This window comes from Leucoraja erinacea, chromosome 6 (genome assembly GCF_028641065.1).
Source record: "Leucoraja erinacea ecotype New England chromosome 6, Leri_hhj_1, whole genome shotgun sequence".
NCBI lineage: Eukaryota > Metazoa > Chordata > Chondrichthyes > Rajiformes > Rajidae > Leucoraja > Leucoraja erinaceus.
Window position 1 is genome coordinate 46,108,343 of NC_073382.1, and position 18,831 is coordinate 46,127,173.

Below are 18,831 nucleotides of genomic sequence, written 5' to 3' on the forward strand. Positions count from 1 at the left end.
ATCACAATACCCCAAATCAGTATACCAAACATATTAAATCTAATTGAGGACTTTGGATCTTTCTCAGGATACAGAATAAACTGGAACAAAAGTGAAATTTCGTCGATAAAACCGAAAGACTCAACACATCTCTTGAAATTCCCCTTTAAAATAGCCACAGAAAAATGTTAATATTTAGGAATTGAAATCATTAGAAACTATCACGCTGTGGCGGCTCCTAAGGGTCGTGCCATTATACTGCCGAACCCCTCGGCACAGGAGTGGTGCAGTCCGGAGGCGGCCCTCAGCCGGAGGGTTTAAAAGGCAGGGTTCGGGTGCCATCTTCCTCTGGTTTCGTCTTCCCTTCAACCGGGAGGAATAAAATAAAGGTGCTTCTCAAACACTGGACTTCGTGCCTCCTTTTGAGACCCACACACCACATTGGTGACCCCGACGCTCCATTGGCGTCATAATGGATACACGACAAAGCCCTACCTCCTCACACGCCAGCCCGGTCCGGGCTCTAGACGCAGTTGCCGTTAAGCTGCCCAACTTCTGGACCACCCGGCCGCTCAGGTTCCAGCAGGCGGAGGCCCAGTTCAACCTGCAGGGCATCACGGTCGATGCCACCCGCTTCTATTACCTGGTGGGAGCCCTCGACCAGGATGCGGTTGAAGAGGTAACGGACTTCCTCGCAGTCCCCCCGGACAATGATAAATATATCGGCCTGAAACAGCTCCTGCTCCAAATTTACGGACTGAGTAGGATGGAGCGGGCAGGTAGGATCCTGCATATGGGGGGCCTGGGCGACCGGCGGCCATCTACCCTCCTAAAGGAGATGGTGGCGTTACTAGACGGGCACACGCCGTGCCTGTTGTTCGAGTACACCTACCTGCATCTGCTGCCGGCCTACATTCGGTTGCAGCTCACCGACGTCTCGTTTGCCGACCTTCGGGCCCTCGGCAGGCGCGCCGACGCCTTGTGGATGGCGCGCCCTGATGACGTCAGCGCGCTGGGCGTCAGCAGGGACGGGGTTGCGCTGAGGTCGACGCGCCCTGATGACGTCAACGCGCTGGCCGTCGCCAGGCACGCCGATGACGTCACCCCAGCAGCTCCCGATTTCCTCCGGTGGGGCGGGGGAGCTGTGGAAGGAGTGACAGCTCCAGCCCGACGGCCCGCACGATCACCCCCAGCGGCAGTGAGGGGTACTACACCTGCAGTCCAGCACCACCAGCAGGGGCAGGCAAGCTCCAAATAGCACCAACACAAGGAGCTGGTGCTATTTCCATCAGCGCTGGGGTGCTGCAGCACGACAATGCCGCCAGCCATGCACATTCCCGGGAAATGCCTGGGCTGGCTGCCAATAGACCCCGCGGTGGCCGGCCAAATTCACCGCCTTTTCGCCTGGGATCGGCGCTCCGGGACCCGCTTCCTCGTGGATACAGGAGCGGAGCTCAGCATCCTGCCCCCTTCGCTGGCCGACATTCGTTCCGGTAAGCGGGGGCCCGTCCTCACCGCGGCGAACGGCAGCCCCATCCGCACATATGGACTGCGCATGGTTCCCATCGTGCTCGGCTCCTGCCATTTCTCATGGAACTTCACCGTTGCCGACGTCTCCCAACCATTGCTCGGGGACGATTTTCTCCGGGTGCATTCCCTCATGGTGGACGTCGGGCGTCAGCGTTTGGTCAACGCCACTACAATGGAGCCGATCACGTTGCGCTTGGATCAACCGGTGGGACGGCCATTGGCGTCCGTGGACTCCCAATTCGCACGGATCTTGGCTGCGTTCCCGGACATTCTCACTCCGCAGTTTCATTCAGCAACCCCCAGCCATGGAGTGGTGCATTATATCCCGACTACCGGCCCACCACTCCATGCACGAGCACGACGACTGCCACCAGATAAACTGCATCTGGCACGGCGGGAATTCCACACGATGGAGGCCTTGGGGATCGTCCGCCCTTCGAGCAGCCCTTGGGCGTCCCCACTCCACATGGTCCATAAGTCAAGCAGGGGCTGGCGACCTTGTGGGGATTACCGACGGCTGAACGCTGCAACAACAGCGGATCGATACCCCGTACCCCACATCCAGGACTTCACGGCCCATTTGGCTGGGGCCACAATTTTTTCAAAAGTGGATCTGGTACGGGGTTATAATCAGATCCCGGTTCACCCGGATGACGTACCCAAGACGGCTATCATCACGCCATTCGGGCTTTACGAGTTTACTCAGATGCCGTTCGGCCTCAAAAACGCTGCACAGGCCTTTCAGCGCCTCATGGACGGGGTTTGTCGTGACCTCGAATTCATGTTCGTGTACCTGGACGACATCCTGGTGGCCAGCCACTCGCAGCAGGAACACTGCGCTCACCTTCGACAGCTCTGTCAGCGGCTCAGCGAGCATGGTTTGGCCATCAACCTGGACAAGTGCCGTTTTGGGGTCAACGAAATTGACTTTCTCGGCCACCGTGTGACTGCGCAAGGCGCGGTTCCCCTGCCTGACAGGGTTGACGCCATCCGTCGGTTTCCCCGCCCACGCACGGTGCGTGGCCTGCAGGAATTTGTCGGCATGGTGGCATTCTACCATCGTTTCGTGCCATCCGCGGCCCACATCATGCGGCCCCTGTATCAACGTCTGGCGGGTGGGCAGCAGAAGAGCGTTGAGTGGACCCACGAGGCGGAGGCAGCTTTTGACGGCGCGAAGGAGGCCCCACGGGAAGATGCCCCGACTGCTCTCACTGTGGACGCCTTGGAGTCGGCGGTTGGTGCTGTGCTGGAGCAGCTGACGGGCGGAGTTTAGCGGCCTCTGGCCTTCTTCAGTCGGCACCTCAACCGTGTGCAGACCAAGTACAGCGCGTCCGATCGTGAGCTCCTGGCTCTGTACCTGGCTGTGCGCCATTTTCGTTACTTCCTGGAGGGCCGCCCGTTCACCGCCTACACCGACCATAAGCCGCTCACTTTCGCCCTGCAAAAGGTTTCCGACCCCTGGTCCGCACGTCAGCAGCGGCAATTGGCTTACATCTCTGAATACACCACAGCCATCCGCTACGTCGAGGGGAAGGAGAACCGGGTGGCCGACGCATTGTCCCGCCCTGCTATAAACGCTGTGTTCGAGGTGGCGCCCGGAATTGACTATTCTGCTCTGGCGGCGGCACAGCTCACGGACGACGAGGTGCCCGCCTACCGGACTGCCATCTCCGGCCTCCGCCTTGAGGATGTCCCTCTCGGTCCTGGGGGAGTGACAATCCTGTGCGATGTGTCGTCCGGTCAGCCGCGCCCCATCGTCCCTGCCACCTGGCGCCGGAGAGTGTTCGAGGTGATCCACGGACTGGCTCACCCATCAATCCGGGCGACAACGGCACTGGTGGCAGCTCGTTTCATGTGGCACGGTCTGCGCAAGCAGGTTGCCAATTGGGCTCGCACCTGCATCCCGTGCCAGACGGCAAAAATCTATCGCCATGTCCGCGCACCTCTCCAGTAGTTTGGTCTACCTCACCGGCGGTTCGACCATCTCCACGTGGACATTGTGGGGCCCCTTCCACCGTCCCGGGGCATCACCCACCTTCTGACCATGGTGTACCGCTTCACGCGGTGGCCGGAGGCCATTCCGTTGGCTGACACCTCAACGGCTACGTGTGCTCGTGCGTTGTCCGCGCACTGGATTGCTCGCTTCGGGGTGCCGGCCTACATCTCCTCCGACCGGGGGCCACAGTTCACCTCCGAGCTGTGGTCAACCATGGCTCGCTTGCTGGGGGTGCAGCTGCACCACACCACGGCTTACCACCCGCAAGCTAACGGTCTGGTGGAGAGGTTCCACCGGCAGCTGAAGGCGGCATTGAAGGCACGACTCACCGGCCCGGACTGGATGGACGAGTTGCCGTGGGTCATGCTGGGCATCCGGACCGCTCCCAAAGAGGACTTGGCCTCATCATCGGCGGAGCTGGTGTACGGGTCGCCACTCACAGTGCCCGGGGAGTTTGTGCCGTCGGCGCCGGAGCAGCAGGAAACACCCTCCTCCACCCTTCAACGCCTTCGCGAGCGAGTTGGCAGGCTCGCACCCGTCCCGACGTCCCGCCATGGGCCATTTCGCCCACACGTGCCATTGGCCCTCACGGACTGCCCATGCGTCTTCCTGCGCCGTGATGCCCACCAGACGTCACTCCAGAGGCCGTACGAGGGCCCGTTCCGGGTGCTGGAACACGGGCAGTCGACTTTTGTCGACATGGGGGGCCGGCCGGAGGCCGTGTCGGTTGACCGTTTAAAGCCGGCGCACCTGGACATTGACCAGCCGGTGCTGGTTGCACAACCTCGGCCCCGAGGGCGCCCCCCCTCATGACTCCCTCGACCTGTCCCTCCACCTACGCCCCCGAAAGCCCCGGGATCTGCTGACTTCCGCACGCGGGCCGGCCGGGTCGTGCGCCCGCCGGTGCGTTTTGTGCCTCTGGTTCTGGGGGGGGGGGGGTCCTGTGGCGGCTCCTAAGGGTCGTGCCATTATACTGCCGAACCCCTCGGCACAGGAGTGGTGCAGTCCGGAGGCGGCCCTCAGCCAGAGGGTTTAAAAGGCAGGGTTTGGGTGCCATCTTCCTCTGGTTTCGTCTTCCCTTCAACCGGGAGGAATAAAATAAAGGTGCTTCTCAAAAACTGGACTTCGTGCCTCCTTTTGAGACCCACGCACCACAACGCTATGTTTAATGTCAATTATAGCCCCTTACTTAAGAAACTAAATAATCTAATCAAATTCTGGAAAACGCTCCCGATGTCTTTAATAGGTCGAATAAATGCTATAAAGATGATTGTTTTGATCACAAATCCTATATTTATTTCAATCAATACCAATATATCTTCCAAAAAAGTTTTTCAAAAAACTAGACATTACAAATTTTATATGGGATTATAAATCCCACAGAATACAAAGAGCACACCTTAGTAAACCAAAAGAGATGGGTGGTCTAGCGCTCCCTAACTTTATGTACTATAATTGGGCAGTAAATATTAAAAATATGATTCACCTGCTGGACTGTAGGTGGACTGGATTGTAATGGAGAGAGAGGACTGCTCTCCGTGTAATACAGGAGCAACTCTCCTCTCACCAATGAATCTGAATGACAAAAATTATAATAAAAATCCAATGATACATAGCACAATTAGAACTTGGAAACAAATAAAACAGAATCTAAAATTAAGAAATCTATCTCTTTTAATGCCAATAGTCAATAACCCGTTGTTTAAACCTTCAATTATAGATAAATCATTTACACAATGGGAAAGAATGGGAATCAAAACGCTTGGAGACTTGTATGAATTAGGTAAATTATTATCATTTCAACAATTACAACTGAAATATAATTTGAAAAATAATCAATATTTTAAATATCTTCAAATCCGTGACTATCTGAAAAAATACACAAAAGACTATCATAACATGCCCCCAGACTTATTGGATGAAGCCATGAAGACAAAGGTTGAATCAGCAAATCTAATATCATACTTATACAACATTATTTTAAATATAGAAATACCTACAACCGATGGTATTAGAAGAGACTGGGAACAAGAACTAGCTATAACAATTTCAAAAGAGAGCTGGGATAAACACTTACTATATGTGCATAAATGCTCGATCAACGTACGACATACTCTAATTCAATTTAAAACATTACATCGACTATATTATTCAAAAACTAAAATAAATAAACTTTTCCCCAATGTCTCACCCATTTGTGATAAATGTCAGTCACAAGAAGCTACCATAGCGCACTCTTTTGTTTTTTGTATAAAAATCCAAAAATTCTGGAACGAAATATTTGAAATATTCACAAAATTAATTAAAATAAAACGTACCAAAAGCAGAATGGATCATTTTTGGAATATCGGAAGGTAACCCCGAACGCGTTTCAAATGAACTTACTTAATTACGGGCTAATAATGGGAAAAAAGCTTATACTCAAATTTTGGAAAATGCTCCAATACCAACAATAAAAATGTGGATTTCAAACATGTTCAAAACACTACACCTGGAAGAGATGAGATTCCTCCTAGCAGGCAAAGCAGACCACTTCCAAAAGACGTGGTCTGCATTTATGGAACTATTACAAGCATAAGGTGCACTAGTAATTTAAAATATAAATGATACCAGGATCTGGTAACTGGGGGTATAAAATGAAAAAAAACACGGTTGGTATATCCTTTTATGCGGAGTTTTGTGTTATAATAGAGCGATTGTTTTACCTTTTTTTATTTTCTTTCTAGGGTCTATTTCCTTTCTTTACTTCCTTCTCTAACTTCTTCCATAAGGGGCTTTCTTTTCCCAACACTCTCCTGCACCTTCACGATTCTTGCTCACTTTCCTTACTTCTTTTATTTCTACCTTTTTTAAAGCTCGAAAAACGAAGTGGTACAACAAATGTAATAAGATATATGTGATGTGTATTACTGTAATTTACTGTACTTCTAATTAAAAATTTAAAAAAATAAAAAATAAATTTAAAAATAATTCACTTGGACTATCTCTGACACCTATCATCCCTTTCCTGATCTCTTTGTCACCATCACAGAGGTCAGAGTATCTACTAACATCCATTACAAACCAACTGTCTTCCACAGTAACCTTGAATTACACCTCCTCCCACCCAGCCATTTGAAAGGATGTCATCCCCTGCTCTCAATTTTGTCTTTGTGATTATCTTACAGCTGGTATCCACCGAATCAGCTCCCAAGAGGAGGCTTTCCACTCTAGGACATACGAAATGTATTAGTCCTTCAAGCATGCGTTGCCTTTCAACAAGATCATGGCTGATCACATTGGTCAGGTCAATTTTTCTGCCCTTTTAGCATGATGCTTGATTATATGCTCCTGTGTTTACTCTGCCAGCCAGCAAACTTTGAGATGTTACTTTTGATCCCGTTTACAAATCGCTCATATAGATTGTGAACAGATGGAACCCAAAACTGGTCCTTAAGATACTCTACTAGTCGCAGCTTCACAACTCAAAATTGTCTCCATTTACTTATTCTGTTTTCTATTTGGTAACTAATCCTCAATCCATGTAAAAATCTTAGATCCAACCTCATGTGCTCCAAACTAAAAAGCAGAAAATGCTGGAAACATTCAGCAGGTCATAGAGTTGTACTGCATGGAAACTGGCTCTTCGGCCATCTTATCCATGCCAACCAAGATACCCCAACTAAGCTAGTACCATCTGCCCAAATAGCTGATTTCTGTGTCCCATATTCTAAGTAATGCTAAATAAGGCATCTTCCCTTACCACTGCATCACTGTACCAGGAAGCTAAAGTGTTTATGATCAGCCTAGATTTACCCTCTCATTTACCACTATCTCTATGGGTAAAGGTCAGGCACAAACTGCACTGTCACCCAAATGCATTAAGCCTCAGCATTTTGAATCACCATACATACGTCCCTAAGTTTAAATGGGTCTGAAACATCTAAAGATAAGCATCTGAAAGCACTTCTAAAACTCCACTCTTAGAAATCAAAGGGTAAAATAAATCATTTGTATGTGCATTTGTTCACATGGTGGTCAATGAACAGAATTTCTGTAGAAGTTTGAATACTTTCTTATCATTTAGGTGCATTTCGTAGAACATTCATGAGATTAAAATAGGCAATGTAATGCAAATATTCATCCAAATCAATAAAGAAGCTGGAAACTATATAGCAAATATGGGAAATGAAATCCATTTCCTGGAAGAGATAGTGACTGACTTCTTAATCGCATTTGATAATTCTGATGCAATATCTTACAAATTCACCACAGTTACATAAAATATTCAGCTTTACTTTAACTAGCATTTTCAACATTTATATTTACTCTGCCATTATTTACCCCAGTCATAGCAAATTCCAAATCACTACATTAATGCCTTGACAAAATAACTCCTTTTAATTGTTTTCCATTATTTGGAACAGAACAATGGATTATATATACTGTTCATTATGTTGAAGTTAGAGAGTACATTAAATAGATCACGACTGACCATCACTAGAATGAAAGTTATGCTATTCTTAAACTGGAAGCTGTACCAATCCCAGCACAAGTTGCTCTAAGCATTTAATAAATTAGCCCATGCATTTTTCAAGTGCTCACAAATATTAATACCTTACTGATTTAAAAGATGCAGTTAATGTATATATATCATTGCACCAAGAACAACTTACCACCAATAGTAAGAAGGATTTTTAATTGAAGAATAGCCTCGAGAACGAAAAACAACGATGTATTCCTGCAACAAAGAAAATTACATTAGTGGGGCGTAAATTAATAGGTCACAACTTCATAAAGTTGTCCAGTGGAACTTATTCACAAGCCAATTTCTTATATTTCCCCTCCGTCATTTACCAAGAACAAAATATTAATCACATATAGATTTTTTCTTAAGGCTCTTTATGCTTTTGTTTGATCCTTTCGAATCCCAATACTAGGGGAAATTCAAGGGCCACTTTAAAAATGTCACTCCCTCCGGGTAACCTAAGATTTAAAGATCAATAGTATTTCGCCTCTTCTAATAACGCAAATTAAACTGAAAACAAATGCGGCGTTCCCATATAAATTACAGGAGGAATGGGCACTTACTGCTGTACTTCGTACATCTGTCCACAAAGCATCCCAGCTGGTAGCTGTGGCGTTTCTGCAGATGTTGCCCTGTTCTCACTGTGAGCTATGATCCGATTTCCGCAAATCAGTGCCTGATACCCCTTTTCAGGCTTCCAATGCTGTGTCCAACCCGTGTTTACGCTCCCCTCAGACGAGCTGAGATCAGTGCGAACACAATGCAGGTACCTGTATTCCGGTGCCGAATTGTCACACGGAATTCACAGTAGCCGCTTGGCCTGCGCTCCGTGGACCGATGGGAAAAGACCGGATCAGACTCAATCAGACTGGCGTTCCCGCTGTTATCACCAAGCCTGGAGCAGTTGTAGCCTCCCGATCCGCGCCAAATCCCACCGTCAAAGAAATAGCTCAATATCGACCGCAAACAACAGCGTCTCCTACCGACTTATCATAACGTTTCTTTTTAATAGCCAGTCCCCTGACTAACTTCTCGTTTATCGTGGAAATTGATATTTATCTTTCAAAAGAATGAGAGCTTGTCAGAAAACTGCTAATCTGTGATGTTTGGCCACAGATTTGCTTTTTTTTAATTTTAAAGGCTATAACTTTGTACGTGTCGCATCAACATTTTAACAGCTGGATTGCATTAACGCATTGAAGAATTGAGGAAAGAATAAAGAATAATCGAGAAAGCGAATAAGTGTGATCCCAGGTGGATTAGCACATTAAAGGTAGAAATAGGCTGCATGCTCCATGGTAACTGAAGGGAAATAAATGTAAGAATATGCACCATCTTGTCAAAGGCAATTATGATGGGCTATATGGATTTATGCAAATGAAGCGCACATCAAAGAACTGAATTAGCAAAAAAAGAGGAGTCAAAGAAGAAATCTGAAAAGAAAGGAATTCACAGGGGACAAGTATAAATTCAAGAATTCTTAAGAAAGAACAGACAATTACAAATTTATTAAGGAGACACAAGAAGCAGCAGATGCTGGAATCTTGCGCAGAACACAAAGTGCTGGACCCACAACATTAGTCTAGTTTGTGACACAAGACCCACAACATCCTGGCCACACACTCATCTCCCTGCTACCTTCAGGTAGAAGGTACAGGAGGAGCCTGAAGACTGCAACAACCAGGTTCAGGAATAGCTACTTCCCCACAGCCATCAGGCTATTAAACCTGGCTCGGACAAAACTTTGATTATTAATAACCCATTATCTGTTATTTGCACTTTATCATTTTATTTATTCATGTGTGTATATATTTATATTATAGTATATGAACACATTGATCTGTTTTGTAGTAAATGCCTACTATCTTCTGTGTGCTGAAGCAAAGCAAGAATTTCATTGTCCTATCAGGGACACATGACAATAAAGTCACTTGAACTTGGAACAGCACAGATCAGACAGCATCTGTGGTGGGAATGGATAGGCAACGTTTCAGGTCGAGACCTTCTTCAGACTATTTATCCAGTCGGAAATGTCCCGATCCCAAATGTCACCAATTCATGTCCTCCAAGGATGCTGCCTGATCTACTGAGTTACTCCAGCCACATTGTGTTCTATACAACGTAACACATCTTCATTCCACAGATTGAGGCAAGGGTAAACAAATAAACAAAACAAACTAGACTAATTTGTATGGTAGCAACAGTTGTCAATTTGGATTAAACGATGGTTTTACCTGGACATTTTTTTTGGAAGAATTAATTTAGAAACTTACTAGACTAAGTGGGACCAATATTCCAATATTGGTGGCCAGCGAGGGGTGGGAGGGGGGGGGGGGGACGCTTTCTGGAGCGCTAGTATGGGTGTTGGGGGCTGAAGGGACTGGTTTCCAGAGGGCTAGTGTGGACATTGTGGGTCGAATGGATTCTTGGGCTGGCAGCTCAGTCACTCAAGCCTGTTGTGCTGGCAGCTCACTCACTCACGGCAGGTGGGCTGGTAGTTGACTCACAGCTATTCCTTGAAATTCCATTTCAAGCAGGGTGCAAGGCCACCAAATTGAAGTGCAGTTTCATACCATTTCAAGCAGGGTGCAAGGCCACTAAAGACAGCGAGTCGTGACCTCTCCCTCCTCCATCTTGCAGAGACTGAGCCACGCCCACACTTCTGGGTTTTACAGTCCCTCCCCACCTCCCACCAGAAGGGACATGGCCTTCATGGCATGATTCACAGGAGAGAGAATCTCAACATTTTTTAAACACTAAAAACTCACAATACAATACAATACCGTTTATTGTCATTTGAACGTCAAATGAAGTTCTAACGAAATTTGGTTTCTGCAGTCATACAACGAGAAAAAAATCCAAGACACACAATTAACACAATTTACACAAACAACCATCACAGTGAATTTCCTCCTCACTGTGATGGAAGGCAAAGTCATTATCTCTCCCCTGTTTTCCATTTTTCTCCCGATGTTAAAGCCACCGGCGGGCGATGGCAAGTCCCGCGGCTATTAAGGCCGCGCCGGGCAATGTAAGGCCCTGCTCCGGGTCTTGATGTTGGCCGATAAAGCCGCGCCGGGCGATGTAAGGCCCCGCTCCAGGTCGTTTTCAACCCCGCAATTCGGGCGGGAAAAGGTGCCGTTGTGGGAGCTCCGAAAAGCAGTCTCCCACCAGTGACCCGTGAGCTCCCTATGTTACCGTCCACCGGGCCTGCGGCTGGAGCCTCTAAAGCTCCGAAGTCAGGTCGCAGCCTCGCGCCACCACAGCTCTCCACGTGCCGAAGCCGGCCAGCTCCACGATGGTAGGTCCGCAGGCTCTGCGACTGGAGCCCCCAGGTCGTTCCGGTTGGAGGCCGCTCCACGGTGCTCGGCCCCAACGACAATGGAGACCCGACAGGGAAAAGCGGGTCCCCCCTACAGGGAAGAGATTTAAAAGTTTCCCCGCCCCCCACATATACACAGCTAAAAACAATATATAAACTACAACCAAACTATACACTCAACAGGACAAAAATCTTTTTAAAAGACAGACGGATTGTAGAGGCCGCTGCCGTGAGGCGCCGCCATCTTTTATATTTCATCGATGGGAAAAATCCTCGGCACCTGATGAGAGGAGGGGGACTCCGAGTAAGATGGCCAAAAATCACAGCCGTACGTGGTAGCCTTTTTTCTAAAATCAATAATCCAATTGTCTGTTGTCTAATATAAAGCGCAAACAGAAAGTGGTTTAAAGACTTTTAATTATATAGAAGGCAAGGCAACTTTAATTAGGCACGGCAACTTTAATTAGGCAACACAGCTTTAGCATTTCCAAACCTTAGGCAACACAGCTTTAGCATTTCCAAACCTTAGGCAACACAGCTTTAGCATTTCCAAACCAAAGGCAACACAGGGGGGAGGGAGGGGAGGAGAGAGGGGGGAGAGGGAGGAGGAGGGAGGGGGGAGAGGGGGGGGGAGAGGGAGGGGGGGGGAGGGGGAAAGGGGGGAGGGAGAGGAGGGGAGGAGAGGGGGGGATGGTAGGGCCGGCCTTAGGAGGTGGATGGAGGGTGACGGCAGTTGGTAAGTTGGTGAGAAAAACGGGAGCACACCGAGACAAGTTGAATCAATTGGCATCTTATTGAATGACTATACTAGTCCTTCTCAACGCTCCTGCCCTCCCCGCAACTTTATCCCTGGCCAGACTACCCACACGCTGTGACAGGAAATCCCCCCCCCCCCCCCCCCCCAACCCCCCAGCAGCGCTGTCCTTTTACAGCCGCTTCCCACTTTACAGCCGCTTCCCATCAGCTGCTAGCAATGAGGGATAGACGTGGCCATCCCTCAGTACAGCAATATTGTTCTTGATGTTGCTGTACTGAGGGATAACAAAGTTTATCTTTCTTGGCTAACAACCTAACCTTCAGCCTCCAAGATGCAGGTTTGGCGGTCGCAAGATTGACAACTGAATTGTTAAACAAATTTTTATTAGGAAATTCACTCTTCAGTTTACAGGCTCTCTTGACACGTCTGGCCACAATGGTGGTCAGTGCTGAACTGCCGCACGAAAACAAAGCCGTGCGAAAACAAGCAGCCCTCCCGAGTCACGTGACCACGGCTTCCGAACACCAGGTTCAATACCTGCGTGCGCCAGCAGGCGCCACTACATGGGTCGCCCCCAGAATCCGCAGTACGGAATCGCACGGGTAAGCGGACGGTTCGACCGGAACGTGTAGTCCGAGGTCGCGGGGCGAGCATAACAGTAGGGACCGGCAAAACAGAATCGGAGGGACACGAAAAACGCAAACGAGGGACGGGCGTAAGAAAGGGGACCGGAGAAACAAAACTGGGGGTAACAAGTGCAGAGGGCGGCAAAACGGCCACTGTCACCGGGCTATCCTCGTCAATGTGTGCTGGCTTAAGGCGGCTCACAGAGACGAACTCCTCCTTGCCACCCATGTCCAACGTAAACATCGAGGCACCAGTCATCAGCACCCTGTATGGACCCTCGTACACCCACTGTAACGGCGAGAGGTGAGCATCCCTACGAAGGAAAACATAAGCACAATCCCGTAACATAGTAGGTACATACACCGCAGCCGAACCACGCCGGGAAGTGGAAACCGGGACCAAAGCACGCGCCCGTTCGCGAAGGTCAGCTAACACAGCCGAAGCCGGGATCTTCTGATCCTGGGGGACGGGCAGGAAATCCCCAGGTACTCGCAAAACTGAGCCTTAAACCAACTCGGCCGAGGAGGCATTGAGGTCCTCCTTAGGCGTGGAGGACCCAAGGCAACTGGTCGACCCAAGGGGGGGCCGGTGAGCCGAGCTTTCAATGCCGACGAGGTGCCTGTGGAAACGCTCAACCAGGTAGAGCGCAAGGAGTTCCCGGTCGAAAGCGCTAGACTTAACTTCGGGGGCTCGCAGCTGCCTGCTGAAAAATGCCAGCGGCACCCAGCGACTACCTACTCGTTGCTCGAGGACGGCGCCTACCGCAACGTCAGAAGTGTCCACTGTGAGGGCCGTCAGGGCTGGCGCCCTAGGGTGTTCCAGCATAGTGGCGTTGGCCAATGCAGTCTTAGCTCCCTCGAACACCTTCTTCTCAGGCCAGGTCCTTAGGCCTACCGGCCAGGCATCATGGTGGCTGCTGACGGGACGAATCGGTGCTAGAAATTAACCATTCCGATAAACTCCTGCAGGCCCTTGACAGGTAGGGGCCTCGGGAAGCGACGGATAGCATCGACCTTCTTGGGCAGCGGCTGCGCACCGTGGCAGGTAATGCTGTGACCCAAGAATGAATATCATCGAGGTAAATGAATATGAACGGCAAACCTCAACCGACCTGATCCATTAACCTTTGGAACGCATGAGCATTCCAAACGTCTGTAATCACCGCAAGGTCTCCAACCCCCGGACGCTTTGGGCACCATGTGCAGCGGGGAAGCCCAAGGGCTATCCGACCGCCGGACAATCCCCATGTCCTCCATAAACTGGAACTCGTTTCGTGTGACGCGCAGTTTATCGGGCAGGGGGTGGCCCGCGCGGGCGTGTACCAGTGGGCCCTCGGTGGGAATGCGCTGGACCACGCCATGACGGGGTGCGGCCCCATCACCCCGGGGCGTAAGCAACCCTGGGAAGTCGGTGAGCAGGGCTGCGAAACGTTGCTAGATCTCAGCTACCTCGTCGATTTGCTGTTGGGGCGTGGAAGGATTGCGTGGCTTGGCAGGGCACAGGTCCGGCAGAGGGACCATGTGTCCACCTCGCACATCGACTAACAGGGAGAATGCTTGCAAGAAATCGACCCCCAGGATCGGTTGGGCGATGTCAGCAACGATAAGCTTCCATCTGTACGGGCGGGAGTCGAAATTTAAGTCCAGGGTCAGCGTACCGTAGGTGCGAATGTCGCTCCCATTTACGGCCGAGAGGTCGGGTCCTACCCTACCGACGCGAGTATCTCGGATGCTCGGAGGCAGGATGCTAGCGATGGCACCGGAGTCCACCAGGAGATCTCTATGAACGATCGGCCGAGGCATTTCCCTGGTACGAGCAGGGGCTCCGGCATCTTTGGGCTTTGGGTCCATAGCGTTGATGGTAGTAACACCAGCAACGTTGGCTGTAAACCACCGGAAGCGGCGATGCTTCTTCGGCGCTGGGCTGGACTTCTTCTTCCTCCCGATGTCGTCTCGAATGCACCCGCACCGTAACCAGGGCGCGGGTGAAAGCACACACGTCCCGCCGTCTGTGTGGCCACAATTCGTCAGCTCTCTCCGCAAGCTGTTGGGGGTCACTGAAATCAGCTCCGGCGAGCATCAGTTGGACTTCGTCCGGCATTTGCTCCAGGAACGCCTGTTCAAAAAGCAGACATGGGCGGTGCCCTTCCATCAGGGCTAACATCTTCGCCATGATGGTGGATGGCCGCCGATCACCGACACTGTCCATGTGCAACAGCTTCGTCGCCCAGCCCCTCGTACTTGGCAATTGTCGGCGGGTCCCTGATTTAAGGCAACAGCCTCGAGGCATAGTCCTAGAGGCACAGAAGTGCATAGTATCGTCCACTACAACGCGATGGAGGTGAAACTGTGCCTCAATGTGGGCGAACCACACCTGAGGTTGGTCAGGCCAAAACTATGGCAATTTGAAACCCGTTGAGACCTGCCGCATGCCGGCTGATTCTGCGGGAACATAGTCTTCCTGCATGATCCACTTGTCTAATGACGGCTTGACAGGTCGGGGTCACCAATTTGGTGGTCGCAAGAACAACTGAATTGTTAAACAAATTTTTATTTGGAAATTCACTGTTCAGTTTACTGGCTCTCTTGACACAAAGGTGATTCCGTTGACACAACGTCTGGCTACAACGGTGGTTAGTGCTGAACTGCCGTGCGAAAACAAAACCGCACAAAAACAAGCAGCCCCTCCCGAGTCACGTGACCGAGGCTTCTGAATGCCGGGTTCGAAACCTGCGTGTGCCAGCAGGCACCGCTACACAGGTACATTTTCTAACAATGTTACAAAATTTTGAGATTTTAAAAATCAAGTCTGCAATTTATTCCATCAGATAATGCATAAAAAGAAGTTTAATTTGACACCTAATTCACTTTCATATCTCCAGTATTTAAAAAGTTATGGCCATTTCCATACTCGGAAATTAGCATCTTGTTCCCTATTGCTTTTCCATTGACTTAACACAAAAGCTGTGATCGAGGACAGTCAAAAGCTCATAACTTTCTTAAAAATTAGGAGAACTGAATGTAATTTTCAGTTATTATAGATTGAAGCATTCTGAAACAAATATAAAACATCTTACTTGGATGACCTGAAATTAAAGCATATAATTAGTTAATTTCCTAATTGTAGCTAATTACAAAATTGACCATTGTGACAGAAATAGTAATAAACACTCAGACTGCCTTGAAAATTCAAAAATGTGATATTCTCAAGATCAGAACTTTAATATTATTGTATTATGTGCTGTAAGTCTGTAACAGATAGGTAAATAAATTACAATTTCTAGCAATAGACCAGATCTTTACGGAGAAGATCAGTTGCTAGCTGGTACATTGGCGTACCATAATCAGTAGCATCATCATACTCCTCAGATTGTAACCAATAAACAACTCTGTACACCTTGTTTTTCCTCAACTTTTCAATTTTGGCATTGTAAACTACAGGTTTTTGCTCTTCAAAACATGCATGACATGCCTTTCTGCCCATTACTTTCCCATTAAGAATGTCCTGTAGATCATTTCCTAACAGGAGGTCCAGCACTGCCCCTTCTCTAGTAGGTACTACTATGTATAGCTGCAAAAAACTATCTTGCACACATTTTACAAACTCCAAACCATCCAGCCCTTTTACAGAATGTGTTTCCCAGTCTATGTGTGGAAAATTGAAATCTCCCACAATTACTACCTTGTGCTTACTACTAATATCTGCTATCTCCATACATATTTGCTCTTCCAATTCTTGCTCCCCATTAGGCGGTCTATAATACACCCCTATAAGTGTTGCTACACCTTTCCCATTTCTCAGTTCCACCCAAATAGCCTCCCTAGATGAGCTCTCTAATCTATCCTGCCAAAGCACTGCTGAAATATCTTCCATGACAAGCAATGCAACACCTCCACTTCAATTCTATCACACCTGAAGCAATGGAATCCTGGAATATTTAGTTTCCAATTTATATGCCAGATCAGTGATGGAAATGGGTTTTAGGAACTAGGGGTACGCTAACGTCCGTGAGGCTGAGGTTGGGAAGGAAGGGGGTGGGGGGTAGACTTTATAAGCCCCCCATGAGAAATTTTATCTAACTCTGAAATTGAAGATAGACAAAAGCTGGAGTAGCTCAGCAGGACAGACAGCGCAGCGACTCTGGAGAGAAGACCCTTCTTCAGACTGAACTGAACTCTCGTCAGTGAGAGTACTTGTGATTGGCTGAAGAAGGGTCTCAACCAGAAACGCAACCCTCTCCCCAGAGCACCTGCCCATCCCACTGAGCTACCACAGACAGGGAGTGAAGGTAGACACAGGGTGGGAGGGGGGGTGAGGTGGGGAGAGGGGTGGTGGGATGGGGGGGGTAGGGGGAGGGAGAGGGGGGAGGAAGAGGGGGAGGGGGGGGGAGGGGGAGGAGGAGATGGGGGGAGGGGGCCCCCTCTCTGCCCCCCCTCTTCTCTGCCTCCCCCATCTCTGCCCCCCTCTCATTTCCCCCCCTTCCTTCCTTTCTGCCCCCTCCCTCCCTCTGCCCCCCCCCCCCCCTCTCTGTCCCCCTCTCCCTCTCTAGGTAGTGGTAAATATTGGGACCCATGGGTTAGTGGTGGAGTATTGCGTTCGGGAACCAGCCATCCTCTGTGACGCCGCCCCGCCCCCCCCACCCCTCAATCTCTACCCCCCTCCCTCTACCTCTCCACCACCCCCCCCCCCCCTCCTCTCCACCCCCCCCCCCCTCTCTAGCTGCACCTGCGCAGTTGGAGGTTATGCGTGAGTGGGTAGGGCGGTGGAATGGGGTAAAAGGAGCGAGGGGGGGTGGGTTAGTGTGTGTGGGGGAATGGTTTACTGTGTGTGTGAGGCCGAAGGCCACTCCCCTCCTCTCCCCCCCCCCCCCCCCCCCGCAACCGCACGTTGAGGAGACGTGCCCCCCTTGGTCTAGAATGCAATAAACTTTTCTGATAACATTCCACAAGACAGGCTATTCATTATACTCAGAGCTATTGAAATGGAGAAAATGGGTAAGTATTTAGCTAAGAGAAAGAAACTAGTGTACGAGAGAGGAATTGTGTTTGAGTACAGGATCCTCCATACTGGGATGTTTTAAATTCAGGTGGTATGGTGCCCAATTTCAGGAACCATGTTCTGAGCTCAATTGATACCTGATAATGATGTGTGGTTTTTTTTCAGAAATTAATGGATGTTGCCAAAATTGGGTTTTAGAAACCTGAGCAAAATCCTGGATGTCAAACCTCATCATTCCAGCCTTGCAGACTTGAATGCAGCTTGAAACCAGTTAACACAAAAGGGTTGATGCAGAGCAAGGTGGAACAGCAATATTCCTTCTAATTTTCTGTAATTATGCCTGTCCATTCTTTTCCTTCTGGGACTTTTCCTTTTTGGGTTATGCCCCATTACATTAATGGCTCAATTAAATCCAGTCTGCGTTTCAAACTGACCACCTGTCCTCCAAACATAGCACCTATTTCAGTCCACAACTTTGTTCTTGAAACCTTTCTACTTCATTTTATTACTCCAGAAAGCATAGAAATAAAAGGATTTGTTCAGATTTTATCCTGGGCTACCGAATTATAGTTCAAAGCAGAAACTGAGACTGCCTTGTTATTTTAAGAACAATGGAGGCTAAGGGGAGATTTAACTGAGGAATTCAACATACTGAGAATCCTAGACAGAGTAAACAGGAAAGACTTTGTTCCTCAGGCAGAAAGGATAATAATGGGACATAAATTTGTGTCACTTGGTAAAAGTATTCAGTAGGTGTTGAGGAAAATTCTTTGCATACAAATTGTTGTGAGTTTATGGATCACACTGCTTGAAAGGGTGGCGGATACAGAAACATGCAAAACATTTAAGCACCACCTAGGAGAGAGCATGAAGCACATTGACGGAAAAGTTGGAAAGTAGGAGTAATCTACGATTCCATAAATGTCTTTGATTCTATACCATAAAGCAGAACATGCCCATTCTGGTGGATCCCACTTAAACCACTTGGAAAAATGTATGTTTCAGATTTCAAAAAAGTATGATACAAATATTTAAACTCTTAACAATTTAAAAAAAAACAGTAAATCTTGAAACTAATTCTATTCTTGAAATATATTTCTGAAATATCTAGTCAG

At 48.9% G+C, this 18,831-nt stretch overlaps 1 protein-coding gene across 1 annotated transcript in view; it reads right to left on the bottom strand.

The window, feature by feature from the left end:
* LOC129698047 (uncharacterized) overlaps positions 1 to 8,989 on the bottom strand; it is a 186,452-nt gene extending 177,463 nt beyond the window's left edge. The window contains exons 1-2 of the mRNA XM_055636885.1: positions 8,576 to 8,989; positions 8,161 to 8,225 (exon numbers count right to left, since the gene is read on the bottom strand). The gene's annotated coding sequence lies outside the window, so the exon portion shown is untranslated. The remainder of the gene's footprint in view (positions 1 to 8,160; positions 8,226 to 8,575) is intronic.
* Positions 8,990 to 18,831: the final 9,842 nt, after the last annotated feature.